This window comes from Plectrocnemia conspersa, unplaced genomic scaffold (genome assembly GCF_051122295.1).
Source record: "Plectrocnemia conspersa isolate PC_06_02 unplaced genomic scaffold, ASM5112229v1 ptg000004l, whole genome shotgun sequence".
In the NCBI taxonomy this organism is placed as follows: Eukaryota; Metazoa; Arthropoda; class Insecta; order Trichoptera; family Polycentropodidae; genus Plectrocnemia; species Plectrocnemia conspersa.
Genome location: NW_028277168.1, coordinates 19,067,375 through 19,087,354, shown reverse-complemented (window position 1 = coordinate 19,087,354; position 19,980 = coordinate 19,067,375). Strand labels below are relative to the sequence as shown.

General features: G+C 30.6%; 1 protein-coding gene across 1 annotated transcript in view; it reads left to right on the top strand.

Annotated features, from left to right (window-relative positions):
- Positions 1–5,393: 5,393 nt before the first annotated feature.
- The window catches only part of LOC148236192 (uncharacterized), a 74,385-nt gene continuing 59,798 nt past the window's right edge, over positions 5,394–19,980 (top strand). The window contains exons 1-2 of the mRNA XM_088185085.1: positions 5,394–5,491; positions 5,560–5,876. The gene's annotated coding sequence lies outside the window, so the exon portion shown is untranslated. The remainder of the gene's footprint in view (positions 5,492–5,559; positions 5,877–19,980) is intronic.

Below are 19,980 nucleotides of genomic sequence, written 5' to 3'. Positions count from 1 at the left end.
CAATGGACTGGCGTTATCGATTTTTTGTACAATGGAAAAACTTACACTGTGTGGGCGAAATGCTATATTCGTATTTTAAAAAGGTTTTATTTATTTTGCTTATCTGTTTATTGAATAGCGAGACAGATAACATTATATGATATCCTTTAATAATGTAAGTCATATAGAATTTAAAACGTTCTAAATTAAAGTATGTTATTATATTATGCAAAAAAAAATTACTTACATTTTTAGTGTGCTTATCATTCCTCATTGATTCATCAGTGTTCTGCACAAATGTAAATTAATTAAACATGTATATTGCAATGTGTTATTAAGCAATTCAACAAATTTAATATAAATTGTAGGGCGGAATGTACATACCGGAACTCTTCGATTGGTATTAACATCAATCCCTATTCTACTAATTTATCTTTTTAAATCCAGTCATTAGTTGGATATATGAACGTAACAATTTCATTAAAGATATTAAATTTATGAACGGTAGAAAGGTCCATGTAGTATAATCACTTTGTTGGAAATATATCAACGCTCATGGTTTTTAATCATCTCTCAGTTTTTGTAGAAGATAATGAGTTTTAGTATATGAATTTAACAGATCTAATAATTTCATTTCATATTTATAACAATTGTGTGGAACACTAAAGTTACATACAAAGGGGTAGACTATTATAGTTGGAGTGTCGTAGCCCGTTAGGTTCTTTGTTCAAGCTCAATTGTAGGGAAAAGGAATAAAGTGATTAATCCATTTTCTGGTAATATAAACATAGATTATCAATTTACTATATTAATTATTATTATCTATTTATTATTATCAATAAAAATATAATTAATTTTTTTTTTGTAATATAGAATAGTTTTGCAAAATTTTAACAATTCCAATGATATTTTTATTTTTCCTTCCTAGTTTTGTTTTATATTTTGTGAATATTTTTGTATTTATCAGTGTTGTTTTATATAAATAAAACAATACAATATTCAAACAATAATATTTATTTCAAGAAAATAGGATTATTGATTAAGATAATTTATACATTTCCTAATGATATAAACCAATATATTAGACAATATTAATGAATAACATTATTTTCAGAGAATCAAAGATTTCCTCAAACCAGAAAATATTTGCTGTTCTAGCAATAACAATGATACTACTCAAAGTCAAGACTTAATATATAGATACATATTTTATTATTAAAAAATAAAATAAAATAATTAAGTTTATTATTATAAAATAACAAATAAATAAGTTTATTTATATAAATAATATGGTTAGTCAATAGCATAGAATATACACATGTACATATATCATAATCAAATGTAGGTATATTCCTTGAAAATATAATTCATCCAGGGATATTCACTTTAAAAGGAAATTGCAGATAATTAGAGGCTTTCGTCCGTTTTCATTCGCATATATATTTTTGCTATTATTAACTGCCGTGTAAATTGGATGCTATCATTTTATACCCACATATGTAAATTATACTATAATTAAACTGGCTAGATGTCTCGAAGGCAATTATAGTATATCGATCAATAAAATTAAATAACTATAAATTACTTAAATTTAAAACATTATATCGCCTAATGCAGTAGCACTAAGAAGTGAAATTATTATCGAGTTACTGAAAAATTAGAAATGTGTCTTTTTATTCATTATAAATCTATCGTTATAACATAATAAGCTTTAGCCAAATGCATTACAACGTGCTAAAAAATATTCGTGTTAGCAATAATCCGCGCGACCAATCTTCCTGTGATTAGTTACCATGTGAGCAATAGTCCGTTCACCACTTAGTTTAATAAATCAGCTTATGGATAATTAAAATTATCCATATGTTTTCGATTTTTAAATTAAAAATACCGAATTGCCACAGTATTATTTAGCCCAAAGATTTTTCTTGTAAAACAGGATAAAATAATTAAAAAAATAGTTTATGAAATATTAAAATCTTATTTCAATAAAAATATTTTCCCATTGTTTCCTGTTAATATTTAAATTAAATGACTTTCCTTGAAAAACTTTACCTTTGTGAGTGATGTTCAGTGTGAGCAATCGCAATGTGAGCGATCGATTTGTGGCCAATTTTCGTGTTAGCAAGCTACTTTGGGACCAATATTTGTGTGAGCAATCTTCCTGTAACTAATTTCCATGTGAGCAATGATCTGTAGATATGACGACACAAGAAACGTTTTAGACCATCTGACATACCTGACAGACATGACAAATAATAAATGTAAAATAGTAAATTAGTATAAAAAAGGGTTATATATAATTGCACTAAACTTTTGATAATATGTACTACGTACACACAAACATAAATTTTATTACCTTGCACTAAAAATTTGATAGTATAATATGTACTTTATACACTCAAACTTAAATTTAATATTCTGCACTTTGAAACAGATTTTTTTTACATAGTTTCTAACTATCTACATATTTATATGTTATATAATGTTTTAGTTTTTTAAAAATGATCAGAGCTTCTCAACAATTTATTTAATTACGAAATGTATACGAGTAGTAAAACATCAGTATTTAATACATTAATTTCACTGTAAAAAATATTATACATGTTAAGTTGACCCCGAACGAGCTGGGTGGCACTGAGTCATGCGTATATCAGGACCAAATAATGAGCAATCGCGCAGACACCTTGCACAGAATAAAAAATGTTTTTTTTTCTCTCTCGTGTCTGGACGGAACCATTCAAAATATGTATGTAATTGTAATTTTGTTCATACATTTACATATTTCATTTGTATAAAGACACAGTATGTATACATACATATTTGATTCGTACGTATTTAAGTAGTGTCCGCTGTCTGGTCTATATATCATAAATAAATAATGTCCATAATGTTAAACATATGGTATAAACTTATATCATATGTTTGGCATTCGCAACTAATTATTATACAATAATATTTTTGCTACAAAAAAATGTTTCTTTAAAAATGTCTTATTTTTTTTAAAACAGTCTTTTGTTTTAACAAAAGAATGTGTTTAAAAACGTACTGAGTTTCTGAGATCATACATTGTACATTCAATGTTTCAATTCCGATAACAAGAAAATAATGTATTTCAAATCCTTTGTTCTTCGACTCTAACCCGCGTATTACCCATTGTTTCTACTTAAGGTAATTTCATAGTTCCATTCTATTATATATTTTAAGCAAATCCTGTGTATTGTCTCACTCACGTGCATGCATAAAAATCAAGAAAACTATGCTTGAACAAAATTATCGCAGTTCATTGATTTTCGAGCCCCGGACATTTCAGCTAGGTTTATAAATAAATGCACCGTATCTGGTGCATCTGAAAACGGTATTGATTTTAATAGACCCTGGATTTTCCCGGAATAGGAGGGGATCTCAAACCACGTCCTGTTCGGTGTAAAATGCACACTATTGCACTATGTTGCACACACTCGCACGGTCACTAGCTGTCTGTGTATCTCCCGACTGTGTCATAGTAAATATGGCATTTAATAAAATGCTTACAATGTTTGGAATCATGTTGATGTATAGGTAAGGGTGAGTAAATACGCATGCATACATAAAACATACCTCCCAGAATCCTGTTTCAGGAAACCATGGCAATGGCTTGTGACCTGCTACTTCATTTTATCCCTTTCCATCATGCTTTAGCGCGACTGTGTGATTTAGGGCTGGTTGCATCATACTTATTTGTTTATTGTTATATTTATTGACGGATTAAGTAAGTTTAATTTAACAAAATATGCGTATCTATTATATTGGGTATTACGATTACAAAATACAATAACAATTAAATTTAAGTATTACATGTTTTTCTTTTACTTATTTTTGTAAGTTAAAAATACAAACTAATATTAAAATATATATTAATTTATCAGAGAAAATTCATTTCATATTATTATATTTTTTTCCACTGCTAACTGGCTACTATTGCTAGGCGGTGTTGATAAGCTATTCACTACTAGATAATAATGACTAAAATGCAAAGATATTTATTTATTAAAATACAATATTCATGCCCTTACAAATTACACCCAATGCATCACAATGATTCAATAAAACATATACATCACATATTTTTTTTATAAAATATACTAAATAAATCGGACCAGCTCCTTATAGCTGACACTGAACATATCAACATAAATTTTCAGTGTCTTCGCCGAATCTGGCATGAAAAGTCGTCTTGCGAGTACCTGGATGAGAACAAATCAATACTAGCCGTTCCCACTGGGCAGTTGTCAAAATTTTGTTTTCATCTCCAGCATAGATAGTGATGCTGAAAGATCATTGACTCGAATTGAGACCAGGAACCCGGCTGCAATCCATGGATGTCATTTCAGTTTTTTTAAGGACAAAAATTGGCCAGTCATTGGGCATTTTTTTAATATTTCGATTAAATTAAAATTCATAGTATTTTAATTACTGACGTTCCTGTTCAGAATCCATATCAAAATCAATAAAATCGTGCCGTCAAAAAAGAAACCCTCAATTATCTAGCGTTCATATTAAGACTATTTATAATATAAAAAGCATATCTAAACCGAATTTTTTTTGAGCGCAAAAAACAATTATCACTTCTCAGAAGTCAAAAATCCTCGTCATAAGCAATAAAATCGTGACGTCACGATTTTATTTTTGAATTTTTGACTTCTGAGAAGTGATAATTGTTTTTGCACTCTCCTATTGAACAATAATCTCATATCAGAAGTCTGCAGTAATATCATTAAGGATAGCTATCATATTTTTATAACATAGTGTAATATCCAAGTGCAGACATAAAACATTCCATGAGAGAAGAATCGGTTTAGTTTGTATTTTGGACTAAAGCTATAATTAGGTTTGGGTTTGAACAGCATATGGACGTTTCGCAACTGTCAAATTTAGTTTCATGGATATTTTAGAGCAGCATATAATTTCACTAGCGCATATTAGTTAAATTAAATTTTTTGCTAGTATAAATATATATCCCACTGCAAAGGCGCCTACACGATTTTATTGCTTTTGTTGTGAATTTTTGACTTCTGAGAAATGATAATTGATAATTTCGCCGTGTGGAATCTTTTTGCGTAATAATCCGGTCACTAACTTCAATAGTGCCTATCAGTTAATATATATTTTCGCTAGTAGAAATATATATATCGACTAGTGAAAATGTATTTGGAACTACTAGTGAAAATATAACTTCACCGAAAACTACACAAACATCGCATATAAATAAATATTGATAAGTATTACTATGTATGGAAAAGTTGAAATCATATAAATTTATTAGTACCTGCCAGACAAATTACAAATCTACGGGTGAAAATGTGTTGCGATATGATTTTACTGAAATAACATGTTTAGAAAAATATTTTCAGTATAGATTCAAAACTGTTTTTTTTAGATTTTTTTAAAGGATTACCCGAGAATTTCTGGTTTAGAATCAGGGACGTCATTTCAACTTTTTATAGAGAGAGGGGCAAAAGTTGGCCAGTCAATGGTAATTTTTTTAATATTTTTATTTTATTAAGATTCATACTATTTCATTAAATGAAATGCATTTTTCAGGCCAAATGACCCCACCTACCCAGTTCCCTTTAAATGACGTCCCTGCCTGAGCGTCGATCGTGACGGCTTAAGTCAAGAACGGAGGTGGAGCAATTCGTTCGCTAGCTATGCGAATCTTACAAGATGTTGTAGCTATGGGTTGTTAATGGGCCGGTGGGTAAGAGCCTACGCTTGACCATAAGGAACGAGTGAAAACATCCGTAGTCCGGCCAGTGAGCATAAGGCGAGCCTGAAAATATTTTTCTCCACCGGAAAAACATCAAATTTAACTGCAGTTCTTTCATGTGTTACTTCAAACAGTACTATGTTATGCAAAGGTTAGTAATTAGATGGCGTATTAGCAGCTTTCTATAGATTACATGTCGACGCGACTTAAGGGAATCATATCCTAACATGCCTCTGAGAAACTTTTTGTGTGAAAATTTTTTTCCATTAAAAGTAAGTCGGTTGCCAGTTGGGTAACCAGCTTAGAGAAGCATGCTCAAGGATAGGTACTGCGCACTAGGTAATTTTATACAAGGCACACCGTGCTCTCGAGCTTCTCAATTTATGCACGTATCGCAAGACAAATCCCAACATCTTTAAAACTTGATTGCATGTGTTTTCTATCTGTAGCCTGCTTAAAATATGACACTCAAATCGATTAGCACATTTAAGCTGTGCTCTTGTTTTAAAATAGGTCATGAAATGACATTTTTATGCTAAATGGTAATCTCTTAGCGAAAGATTTTTAACATTAAATTAAAGTTTTTTACAATCCTCAATAGTATATGTATATTTTAAGGAATACTTTTAGATAATTATGAATAACTTTATTAATAGCATTAAAAAACAGAATAAACATGTTTGGGTCTAAGATTAGAACTTTGAGGAATTGTAGTCAGACAACTTGTGTAAATCCAGATTGATAACGATTTGAAAAGTATGATTAAAAAAATGAATCATTTTATGAGAAAACTTATTTTTTAAAAATCAAGACTTGGTAAACTTTATCAAAAGCCTGTTCAAAATCAGTGTTGATGCCATCTACCTGTTTACTTATATCGAGATTTTTTGTCAAAAATTGTAAAACAGAGCAGATTCGTTGCTATCGATCTCGATACACGAAAAATATGCTGTCAATCAATCAAGTATCTTTTGATATGGTTTGAAGCATTATTTTTGATTACTATAATGCTAATAATATTGCCATCGGCTTATAATTCTTTATATTTTATATTTATGGAAAATGAAAAAAATAGAAAAATAAATAATATAATTTAATCTTCAAATCACGCCATCGTCTTAGAATCAGTAGTTGTTGTTGATGCAGGGTAATCGCTTATACTGCTGCTGTCGTGGATTAAGATATGTTTATGCAAAAAAAAATATATTTCATCCTATATCATAGATACAAAATAGTTTGTGCTATAATGAGACGTATTTTTTCTATGGGTATAATTCACGGAAGCTTTTAATTTGCTTTATAAAATATATGCATCATCGGTAAGCATTCTAGTTTTATCGTATATAACATATTTTTATAGTTGCTCCAATATTTTCTTAAGCGAAAATAGAACCACATATGCCACACAACCCATAACAGTGAAGTAAACACTGCGTTTATCTCGAATTGTAAAGTGGGCGTCAATTCAAAATACTTTTTTGTCATATAAGCAATGTGGTGATATTCTTAAAATTTATATAGTACGACTGGTATACTAGTTGTTAATTAAGAGACACTTTAAAAAAAGCTATTGATAAAAAAATACCTACTTTGTGCTGCGCCAGCTAATATTTTTTTTGTAAAAATGAACATATTTTTTACTACACTTGTTTGCAACGGTTTTCCAACCCTGGTTTTAGCAATTATCCTCCACTCCAGCTACAAATGCAGTCCACTTGAGTGAGCTCTCTCAAATGTCGATATAGAGACGTCTCCATATATATTAATTATTTTATTTTTCCCGCTAGGCATCATTATTATAATTCAACAGCGTCCTAACTGGATTCAAAGATCGTCAAGACTTTAAATAATCCCTGTAAATGCATCGCAATAATAGGGCGGTATAGTTTATTTTTCGGTTGTTTGGCACAAAAACACTCACATTTTTTTAGAGAAACTATTGTTATAAGATGCTGCCTGTTTTCGAATCCGATATAGACCATTTTCTAAGTGCTTGAGAGATCGAAATTAATAATTATATTATATAATCGGTCGATCAACATAGATTGGATTTTCCTTGATTTTCATAATCTCACGGATGAATAAATAAAATAAAAGCCAGGTCGTGCATAGTGACATACATAATTGTATGCTGTAATAATAGTTTATAAAATAATAAAATAGCACTCACTGATTTATAGACTGATTTCACTACTTACCTGTGGGTACTGATTGTGTTTACCCTGTTGTAGCGTATGTTGCAAAGGAAAAATAAATATCTTTCATTAAAATTAATTGTTGTAAATACTTTATTTGTAAAGTCGTAATTAATTAATGACTCTTGTTAATTTTGTTAGTTAATACTATTAAATTACTGTTGAATTTTACAGTTCGATCGTGTTACAGGGACGAAAATAAGTATTTTATATATAAAGGCGGTAAATTGATTGCCAAAACGAGGGCGCGTTTTTGGAGATAGGGACAGGTTCTCATAATTAAAGAGTGCATGCTTGCATAAGCACTGCTAGATAGGGACATGTGAATTGTATCTATCTACCAGTATCACGCTACCTCCTTTATGCGACTCACAAATTGTTCTCCTAGTAATTCTCAAATTAATTGCAAATTCTAAAGCATGTTACAAATTTTAAAGCATGCAAAAAGCTTTATTTTTAAATCATCGTCTGTTTTTTTTTTCAATTCACTTACAAGAAACCAAAGTAGTACGTAAACAGAATCACACACAATTCGATAACTTGCAAAATTAATTTTGAACAATTATATATAGCTAAGAAAATAAAAGAGGGTACCGCACGAACTTAATAAAAAGTGAACAAAGTTTGTTCTGCGCTTATTTTACGTAAAAGAAACGATCGATTTTTAACGTCCAAAAAAATTGTTTTTTTCACGAAAAGTTAGGTCCAAAAGCATTTCACAAAACCAAAACTATACAATAAATTTAACTGCGACGGCTAGTCGCTGCTCTGAGCAATCGAAAAGGTAGAAAATTCTCATACATGATTTAAATTGTTGCTCTGATCAATTAAAAATCATTTATTAAAACAGGGTAAACTCTTTAACAATCAAGCTACTGCCAAATGTGCATTTCAATATTTTATTAACTCCAGAACTCCGAAATTTTACAATACTGAATAAATAAACTTGCAAAGAGGCGTGTCTAATTACGCCTATTTCGATTAATAAAGTTGATTATTAACTGAGAAAAACGTTAAATACCGTTATTTTTTTGCACCTGTTTATACACGATAAAAAAAATAATATGTTGATAGAGTTCAGATTTTAAAACGCTTGTAAACGTGTTATCTTCCAATTAGTATCGAATACTCTAGATCTTAAATATATTTGTCAACTTTCATTAATTGAAGTCCCACAAAAAGTTTTAATGGCAAATTGCGACATTTTTTTTCTTTATATTTCAGTAAAAAAACAAACATGAGAAAACTTTTACGCCTTCACAAAAAATGTTAGAAAGAATGCCCAAGCTATTTTTAAATGCTTATTTTTTACAATATATTACATAATATTATTGTGTTCAATTACTCACTAGTTACATAGCTATATTATTATTTGTAAACCGTTTTTATGACGATCTTCTCAGTGAGCTCAGTCTTTTGATTGACAACTCTAGAAACACAGGCTCTCTGGTAGGACGTAGCATCTGATGGCGCAGGCTCTCTGGGGGCGTAACTGCTTCTGGGGGTCCGACCGACCAAATACGGAGCTCGGAGTAAATGAAGTGCAGTCTTTCCCCGGAGGCAATTTTAGATATGTGATGGACAGTGCAATACATTAAATTTAATACTTATACGTTTAGAAAAATATAATAAGTACACCTAAAATATTAATTATTAAATTTTAAAATAACAAATAATAAATAATAAAAATAAAAAATAAAACAAAAATAACAACTATATAGTGATAGGATTAATTTATTAAAAAAATATTTTTTAATTTCTTTGCAATTATTCCTAGATGATATTGGTAAATCATAAAATCATTAATGCTAATTACTTATCTAGCCGGTGAAGGGTGATCGTAAATCAAATTACCTGATCCGCATCACCACGTACATAATCGAGTTATAAATGTAAATGAGATCTCGCCATTGGAGTGAAAATAACAAACGTACAAAGTATGTATTATTTAAATACTTAAAGTCTGATCAAACAAGCGATCGAGTCTTTGCAATGCCGTTTTGTATTTCCTTCAGACGTTTTAATACACAATTTCATCGTGATTCTATAAAAAATGCGATTCATTAAAGACTTGTTCGCTATTTTTATTGCGTTTTTGAAAACTTATGGCTTCAACTGAAGAGTTTCGTGTCTACTTGCTTCATTATCCAACAAATATTAATATCATACAATGCTATCTGCAGAATGAATGCTTCTAACTTTTTTATTCGTATTACTTACATCAGGTTTAGTTGCCATGATTTATTATTATACCCAGAAAACTTATATATGTACATATATGATATATATATATATATATCATATATGTATATATACCAATGCATTGAGACAGTTGTTGGTTTTCACTTTGATGAGAAGAATTTTCAAAACATTTCCCTAATAACCATTATCAACGTTCTTATTGTTTAGACTACGAAAGGAAACGAGAGTGTATCAAAAACTGAATATATAATGCAGAATTATGTCTAGGATGTACCAAAGCTCAAACGCTCAACTCAAAGTAAAAACTCGTTGAGATGCTTTAATTGTATTTTAAGCCAGTCGTAGAATGGGATATAATTTATATAAAATTGTTTTGAACACGCCGTGCATTAATACCTGAAAGACTATTGAAACGTAAACTTATATTATGCAGAATTTTCCCTACCATACGATGTCAAATTATATTAAATGTTGCTCAAATGCATTTATTCACCAACAAAGTTTAGTGTCGAATAACATTAAAACAATTAGTTAAACTAAACTTATTAAGCTAGATGGTATAATTTACTGTTACTGTTGGTTATTCTGCGCTACCAATTTTTTAAGTTTAAATTACAAAAGTTGAAAACACGCGTCGTACAAATTAGTGCAATAAATGGATTATATTATTAAAAAAAAAACTGTACAATTTCTTTATTAAAATGGAATTTTGTACACGGAAATGATATAAAATATTACAATCTTATGTACCTAGTTAAAACTATTTCCTTAATTACAAAATGGTATTTTAAGTTATAAATAATACTATTATTATTTAATATTTTAAACGTGTGGAGGAAAAGTTCGCAAAAACTTCCTCAACAATGTAGTTATTAATAATATGATTTATAATATATGTATGTGTTGTTTGTGTAGTGGCGTTGTATCGTAAATTTTTCTTAAATTTCTGTCGATTCAATGAGACCTTTTGGCTAGGCAGATCTGACTATCAAAGTAGAAGCGGTCTCTGGACTTCGAAACTGCCTGTGTCGATTTGGCGTGAGCTCCGCTGGGTGCAAGTATAATAATTATTAATCTTAAAATATAATATTTCTGAGGCAGCGTTCTTTATTTTTTCAGTGTTGATTCAGTAGTGCGCAGAAACAACCGCTTCACCTTAAAAGTCATCATATTTCAAATACAACTAAAGATATGTTTTATTTTAAATAAATATATTATTTTTAACTATATTTGTATATTAAATTATAAATTAAGTAGGTATAACTTTAAAATCATTATGAAATTGTAAAGCATCATGAAGTAAAAAAATATTTAAAAATCGCATATGACCACTAATAAGTAGTAATTGAATAACGAATAACGTATCATTTTGTTGCACCCTCTTTACTGCTGCTAAAACACGGAAAGGCATGGAATTAATAAACTAGTTTGCGTGCTCGTGGTGTTATTTAATGTAGCAAACATTTTCGATCACTTTTATAAATTTTTGTAATAATCATTTTTTTTAATTATACTTCAAATATATTCCACCAGCTTAATTATTTTTTTCAGGACCAGTCCAAGTATTTTACATTTTAAATTTTTAATAAAGTCAGTAATTTAAATATTTAAGTAAGTTAAATATTTTTAATCTCATCTCTAAGTAAGTAAGTTAAATATTTTTAATCTCATCTCTACTGCATTGACCAAATTGATAAAAATAATTTACTGAGTATTTTCACTTGATTACAGGGTGCAGAAAAAATATGAAATTGGTGTCAACATTTGAACCCAAGAGCTTTTTCATCAAAGTGATGAAAAAAATACAGGACAGTTTTATAATCCACCTTCTTCACTGCCCAGTCGATTAAATGGATACCTTCCATTTCGGAATATAAGAAACACCCCCGCAACATTTGCCCATTTATTTTTTACAGTTGCCTGAACAAATTTATCACTGTATCTTTCTCCACATAGTAAGCATAATTAAACACGTATAATTTTTATGTGGTTTAGACCTTTTTGTGCGTGTTAGATGCATTTCTTTGATCAATAACGGTTTTTAGGCAGGTCTACGACTATACGCAGGCATATACACCATTTCTCAAGCCACATCTAAGGGTTATTCACGTTTATATTTTTATAAAATGCTTTACCAATACTCACACAGCAGATTCACTAAAGCACAAAAGTAGTACTACTCGATCTTTACCAAGGGTTGGTAATTTTAATCTTACCCCGATGTATTGCACCCATTTTCTTGAACTGATCTTGTTGATAATATAATGCTTGCACTACACTCTTTGGAAGTTGTCCGAACCGAAGTTCAACTGAAGTCGGCCAAGGTCGCCGACTTCCGAGTAGCGGCCACACTGCCACAAATTTCATATGCCGTCCGGACGGCGGGCGTGAATGACGTATGCACGGCGGCTGCTGTCATGTACAGCGGGCATATTTGCGCGCGATCGAAAAATGTGCCAAATAATCGCAATTTTTAAATTGTCATATTATTAAAATTACAGTACTGATAATTATAAAAGTTTGTGTGGGTACTCACCAATACAATATCAGTGAAAAATTTTTGGTCATAAATATTCAATTTACGCAAAATCTTTGTCGGCTTTTGCAAAATTCCATAAGGCATAAAAATGATACTTCAGAATACGAACACCACATCTTTGACTATCCTAAAATTTGTCACCATCGATTCTAAATAAGAATTCGTTATGGTGTGACATTTATATAAACCGATCTAGGAAAATACCTAACGATTTTTTTTTAACAAAATCAAGTACCACTAATTATTTTTTAAATATTTAATTTTATCTATTAGAAGAATATACTATCAAAAATAAAATGAATCCCTTTTGGTGCCTTAAAATATTCAAAGATGTCAGTAAGAGTCTGTTGAAGTCTCCGATAAGCATGTGGTATTATAACTTGACCACGTGACCACGATGCAGCGCTCGTCATGTGTGTTGCCCATAGAACGCCTACGCGCATACTGAAATTGAACCAAGTTACTCGTTCTATCCCAGTTTGCGAAAAACCATATCATTATCTCTCTCACTCTCGTCAATTAACACGCGAGAGAGCGAAAGGGGAAGTATCTCACCGCTCGCGCTCGAAAGAGCAGCTCCGACTTCGGTCCGTTTGCCGACAATGTTCGGAAGCGCTAGAAGCTGGCCAAGTCGACTGAATTACCCCCACTTTACCTCCCGTTCTCGGTAACCTCGGACAACTTCCGAGAGATTTTAGACCGAGCTCGACCGAAGTAACCCACTAAATTCTCCGTCCTTGGCCAACCTTGACCAACTTCCAGAGAGTGTAGTGCAGGCATAATTGAGGAATACGATTTTTTATATATTTTTTACCACGATTAAAACTATTAAATCAAGTATAAAATCATTCAAAATAATATATATATATATACCCATAAAGGAGATAAAAATATTTCTTGAACTCATAATGATTTCGAGAATAGATACTTTTTTATGCTAATGTATATTATCAGGGAAAAGAGAGTAGATCCACAATACTTATTTTTCACAACTCTTTAACCAAACATTGGTGATATAGAGTGAAACTGAAATCTTTGTTTTTGTCTTATAAAGATATTTCAGCTCTTGAATATTCCGTCTGGTGCTGCATAAATCCGACAACAATGGAATTTTTGAGTACCTGCTACTTGCTCAAATAAACGGTTTTCGGCTCTTTTTCTCTGTTTTTGCAACGGTCGGATATCTTAAACACATTATATCTAACAAAATACATTTTATTTCACTATATTTGCTGTCTATAAGTCTCAAAATCTAGAACCTATTGTATGTAGTAATGCTAACATTTATTTATGTTTACCCGCGACCTTTGGATAACCAATTTAGATCTTATGGACTACGATATTTCGAACAGCCTGTGGCTAATATTTTTTTTAGCAAATAAACTTTATTAATTATAGGATAAATTTGTTATATCAAATATGAAGGTTAAATAACAAATATCATAAGATAATCAGAAATATAATACGACAAGTATACTCTAACTCAACGTCAAAAGGTGTAGGTTTGTTACAACGGAGGTTAGGCATACAACAAATGTAGAGAATCCCACGGTATTCTTTTTGCATGATTACTATTGATTTCCTAGGTGGACATGTATCTGAAACAAATGTATATGCTACCTAAAAACATAGTAAATAAGTATTCTAAGCTATTATATATGTTGATGGTAATTTAGTTTTAAAAATTATTAATATTATGTATTTTATTAAATACATAATATTTTATAAAATTCTAAAAAAATATTGTGTTCTTTATAAATTGTATTTAAATCAAACCATCATTTTTTTTATTTTAAGTACCATCCGCCAGTAAATTGGTTCAAAGTGCACCCCTTTGATGCATTGCCAAAGTTAATCAACGTTACCCTCAAATACCGTCTGTCCTATTACTATTTCAGCGATCGATGTTTTCATTACAATCAAATTGACAATATTTGATGTATAATGCTGTTATTTGCAGTGGAATTTCTAGCTACCTGACACGATGTGACCAGCTTGAAAATAGCTTTTGCAATTATGGTATTCTGTATTAAATTTGAATATGAAATTTGAGTTGGACAAATACATACATAAATATTGTTAAATATTTACAATTGTTCTACGAATCACATACCTCTTGTAAAACCTTTGTCTTGGTACTAGTCCAGTCAAATAAGGGTTTAACCTCGGAATGAAAGATAACAAGCTGAAATTTTGCACAGACCTTTGTTTTGGCGTTCTAAATATATGGTGAAAGGTCTCAAAAGATATCGTGTCTGCTAAGCAAGATATTAAAGGTCAAAGGTCATAAAAATCGTTTTTTTGCAAATATCTCGCCTCTTTTGCGTCGCATGTCATTAAATGTTTAACAAAACTTATAGAAAATAAAATTTTCTACAAGTTTGTTTTAATTTATTTCTTCGTATGGTTAATGGTTTTCGAGATATAGCGCGGGGAGTGGGAAGCGCGCATCCGTTTATAGGATAACGCTATGTAAACTACGGAGCCAGAGTTACCTGTACATTCTTCCACAGTTTCGTAGAGAACTTCGCAAATTGTTATCTGCTGAATGAACCCATCTAAAGCATTATAACTTTCAATCTCCATATCTTCAAAAATCATCATCGATAATGCAAAAAGTAATACGTATGGCCTCTGATACTTCTTGCAAAAGCGGGACCATCCAACATTTTGTCGACAGAATTCGATGCATAAATTGTACTGAGAGCTTCCTTGATTCCGCTTCCATTCATTATATACCCTATGCATCCAAGAAAAGACATAAGCATATCAAAGCCTCCTAGTTTCACAACTACTCTGGACAAGTCTGAGCTAGCATCTGAAGCTGCTACGATTTCACGTGCTTTTATGTACAACGGCTGATCAAAAGTTATTAAGCATGTTCTTTGTTCATGTTTCTTGGCAGTGTTTATAGCACACTGTAATGTAGTGTAAATTATGTCCATATTACTCACAGGATGATGAATAAAAGTAAGAAACAGAATCCGAGAAGTTACAAAGTTCTCATTGTTTTTTGTAAGTTGTTCAATAAATCCATTCCACCCTGGCAACGGTGAGATATTTTTCCACTTTCCGTACTTCCACAACAAATCAACTACATTAAATATTTGTTCGGTTAGTTCTTCTACATTATTAAAATTTTGAACTTGAATCTCTTGCTCAATCCGGGTACGACATGATTTTCATACACTAGAAGGGGTATATGTGATAGTGCTGCTAACTCCTTTGCACTTGGTTTTGTTGTAAATTTCTTTATGCGGTCATCAGATATATCTTCAGATTTTGGAGTTATTACTTTTATCATTCCCATTATATGAACAGTATTATAGCCATCAAGAGTATAAATATTTTTCTGCATTTTCCGCTGCATACTGTACTAAGGCACTTGACTATGATGGTTGATTACTAGGCTGTGGGTGATAAACAGCTGAAATTTAACATTTTACAGTATCACTATATGAAGCGAAAAAACCTAAACTTGACAAAACATCCAAAAGTCTTTTTGGATGTTTGGCCTATCTGTATTTTTTCTATGAAGAAATACAGATAGGCCTATTAATAACTGCGAAGAAAAGGACCGTTTTCGTATGGAAGTCTTATAGCTGTGTATTTCGTTTTAAAATGCCCCGTCTTTCCTTTTCTGTTCTTTATAATAACTTCTTGCAGAAAATGTAATAAAGTTTTCGGAATTTCTTCATTAATATTTTACTCGGGGGCGGATAAGACTTGGTCTCAACAACAGAAGATCGAATATCTTCTCTAATAATCGCCGCAGCAGCTTCCACTACGCGCAAGTGTTCTTCTTCCGAAGTGCCTTTTTATTTTCATACCAAGCTATGGATAAAACTTAAGCTTGAGCATCGCGAAAAGAAAAAAAAGGGAATGATCCAATCTTCGTTATAACTATAATATCAGTTAAATATTTTTCTCTTAATTTGGAAATGATCTTCTTATCATCTGGTACATACTCCGTAAGTACATCTCTCAACTCTTTCAATTTTTTCGCACAAATTTCTTGTCGAGCAATATTTCATTTTTAATTCTTAATAATACAATGAAGAAAGTAATAAAATTATGGTTCAAACGACTTGCCGAGACCACTTTTTTCACGATTGTTTACTTTTTCAAAGCTTATACCAAGTTAAGCAGGTAGAAATACTCGCTGGATTCTATAAACGGATGTACGCCTCCCACTCTTCGCGCTATATCTCAAAAACGGTTAATGATACAAAACAAATATTGTAACTAAACTTGTAGATAATTTTATGCTTTACAAGTTTTGTGATGCATCTAATGACGTGCAACGCATAAAACGCGAGATATTTGCAAAAAAACAAATTTTGTGACCTTTGACCTTTGATATCTTGATTAGCAGACACGATATTTTATGAGACTTTTCACCCTGTCCTTAGAACATCAAAACGAAGGTCTGTGCAAAATTTCAGCTTGGTATCTTTCATTCCGAGGTTTAGCCTTTATTTCGCCTTATTTGACTGGACTATACATGAACTATTACTATCATATATAACCTGAAAGCTGAGAATAGTAGTTAAGTTACACTGAAGACTTCATACCATTCTCGTAACCTACAAAACTACAGGATTCATAAACGACACGCGATATATTACAAAAACATAAAATTTATGGCATCTGTGTGCTATATCGAGATCCGCCAATTAATAACATTACATTAGTTACCAATTTAATAAAAAAATATTTTTAATTTTTATCACACGCTACAGTATTTGTAATTACATAAATATTATATATTATTTACATTTCTCAGTTATTAAGAGAAGTACATTTACATATGTACACGCTATACGTCATAATCAAATATATAACAAAATACCAACAAAGAATACGCAACTTGATATAATGTTTTTCTTATCTTCTGTTATTATAACACACCATAACTTTTATTTGATTTGCAGTTGATATTTTAAATAGTATTATAAGAGTAATCTTTATCGCTTTCTGACTCATTTCGTATGATAAAAAAAATCTCAGAAACGATTAGTTTCTTTTCATTAGCGTTGAATCACATCTTTTGTGCTTTATCATCATAACACATATTATTTATCCTTCGCATTTATAGTACCTATTCATAGGCTCGTGAAAATAATACTTCATTATCATTAGTCTGGTAGTTTTTTGCACAATCGGGGAGACAAAATTGTTGTGACAGAAATACACACAGACAAACGGGCTTCCGCCGATATTCTATGGAATGATTTTTCCAATGAATCGTAGAACTATATTTTCTAATATTTATTATAACGCAGGACAATTTTTTTTAACGTCTATGAACGAAATACATGTGAAAAACATACACATATATCTTACCTATACAATCTATATTTAGACAATCTTCTTAAGAGGCGGCTTACTCTCCTTATTTATCATTTTGAAATAAATATTTATAAAACGTTTTGCTTAAACGAATGTATCTTCAATATTTGCGATACTTGCTGATTTTCAATATTTATTTATAAATATATATTTAATATTCCATTTTTTTTGTCAAGATTTTCTAGTCTATTTTTAATAAAGATTTTCATAGAAATCGGTCGGATAGTTTTCACACAATCGCAGACATAATATCTTGTGACAATCAAACAGACGTGTATAATCGCAAACACCATCGAAACTTGATCGGTCTACGAGATAAGAAATGTTTTTATCGAAATATGATAGTATTTGCGATGAGTTAGTCTAATGTATTAAAAATTATTATTAGGGATTGTTTACCCAGTACTCTACCAACACGCTAATACGGCTGCATGCATACACATATGTTTTTTTAAATTTAAATAAACAATATACACTATGCTACACTCAGATATTTAATAACTCACTTATAAATAAACATTTTCAGGAGTCTCTAAAAATGATTACTTGTTATAATTTGAAAAGCTGGATTCAGCAAGGGCACCGAGATTCGAAAATATTTCGAACCACTGATTGTAGCATAGCATGTACGACCTAGTTATATTTTAAATAAATATCTTAATATCCACTATTTGTTAATGAGGTTTTAAAATGCTAGATGATCAGTTAGAATTATTATTATGTATAATGATCACTATTTTTTTTTCTAATGTTCCATACAACTTTTTCACTTAAGATTTCTAAAATTTGAAAAAAGGGTTTCTTTTGCTAACCTGTTGCTCTTGTTTCGATTACGATATAACCTGTTGCTCTCACTTCTGTTTGCACTTCTCCCAATTGGCAAATTGCTCACTATGTAAACCTTTCCTAAATATGAATTTCAGAAGCGATCCTAAATGTGTTTAGTAAGATAATATAATATATTTTTATTAAATCTATATTTATATTTTTCCTAGTGAAAAGATATTAATTTCTTGCAAAAATAGAATTGTTTTTCATTTTATTGTTTAACAAAATGACTTTTAAACGATTATAAATATAAGCTTTACAGCGATAATAAGGTCTCTAACCGCAATATTTCATCGTCACGTTATTGAATCGAAAACTACGCAACCAGAAAATTTGTGTTCAAAGACCTTGTCTACGATGATGTCTCCAACATGGAGGTCGAAACTTCGGTAATAAATATAATGAGAAGGATGCGAAGAATTTCGAAGAAAAATATATTATTATTTTTAACATTTTGTTATTATTAGTTATGGTTTGTAATTATTTAGTTCACCGCTTTGGCAAATTTCATCATTTATAGTTTTTCATTTCGATTTTGACTTCGCCACATGAAAAGTCACATGCGGAAACTCGATAATCGAATGATGCAACACCCCTCATCTCTGAAACAAGGCTACCGTGCAAACCTGCATATTAGGGTGTCCAAATTAGGGTGTCCAAAGTCTATGATACAGGGTGGGTCAAATTTTGATAAATAACACTATTGTGTAAAATATTCACTATAATTATTATAAATAAAACAATAAGATTGTAAGAATGCAAAAATATATTCACCTAAGAGCTATTCTCTAATTAGAAACATAAACAAGAGATAGAATAGTACACACCCATAACGCAATAAATATTGGAATAAAACTACCAAATAATCTACAGATTAATTAGTTGCAAGATGTATAAGCTTGTGATATTTTATTGCCTTAGTCAGTCGATGTGCGAGATTAACAAAAATATTTTTATCAATATGACTACGTACCTGTTGAGTCTGCATGTAATGAGGGTCATCCACGGATTACATTTTCATAACAATCATATAAGAAAAGTTATGATAGCTAAGATATTTCATCAAGTTTATTCAAAAATCATAATGATAGTATTCAAATCATAAAGATTTACATTATAAAAAGTTGATCCCTAAATTT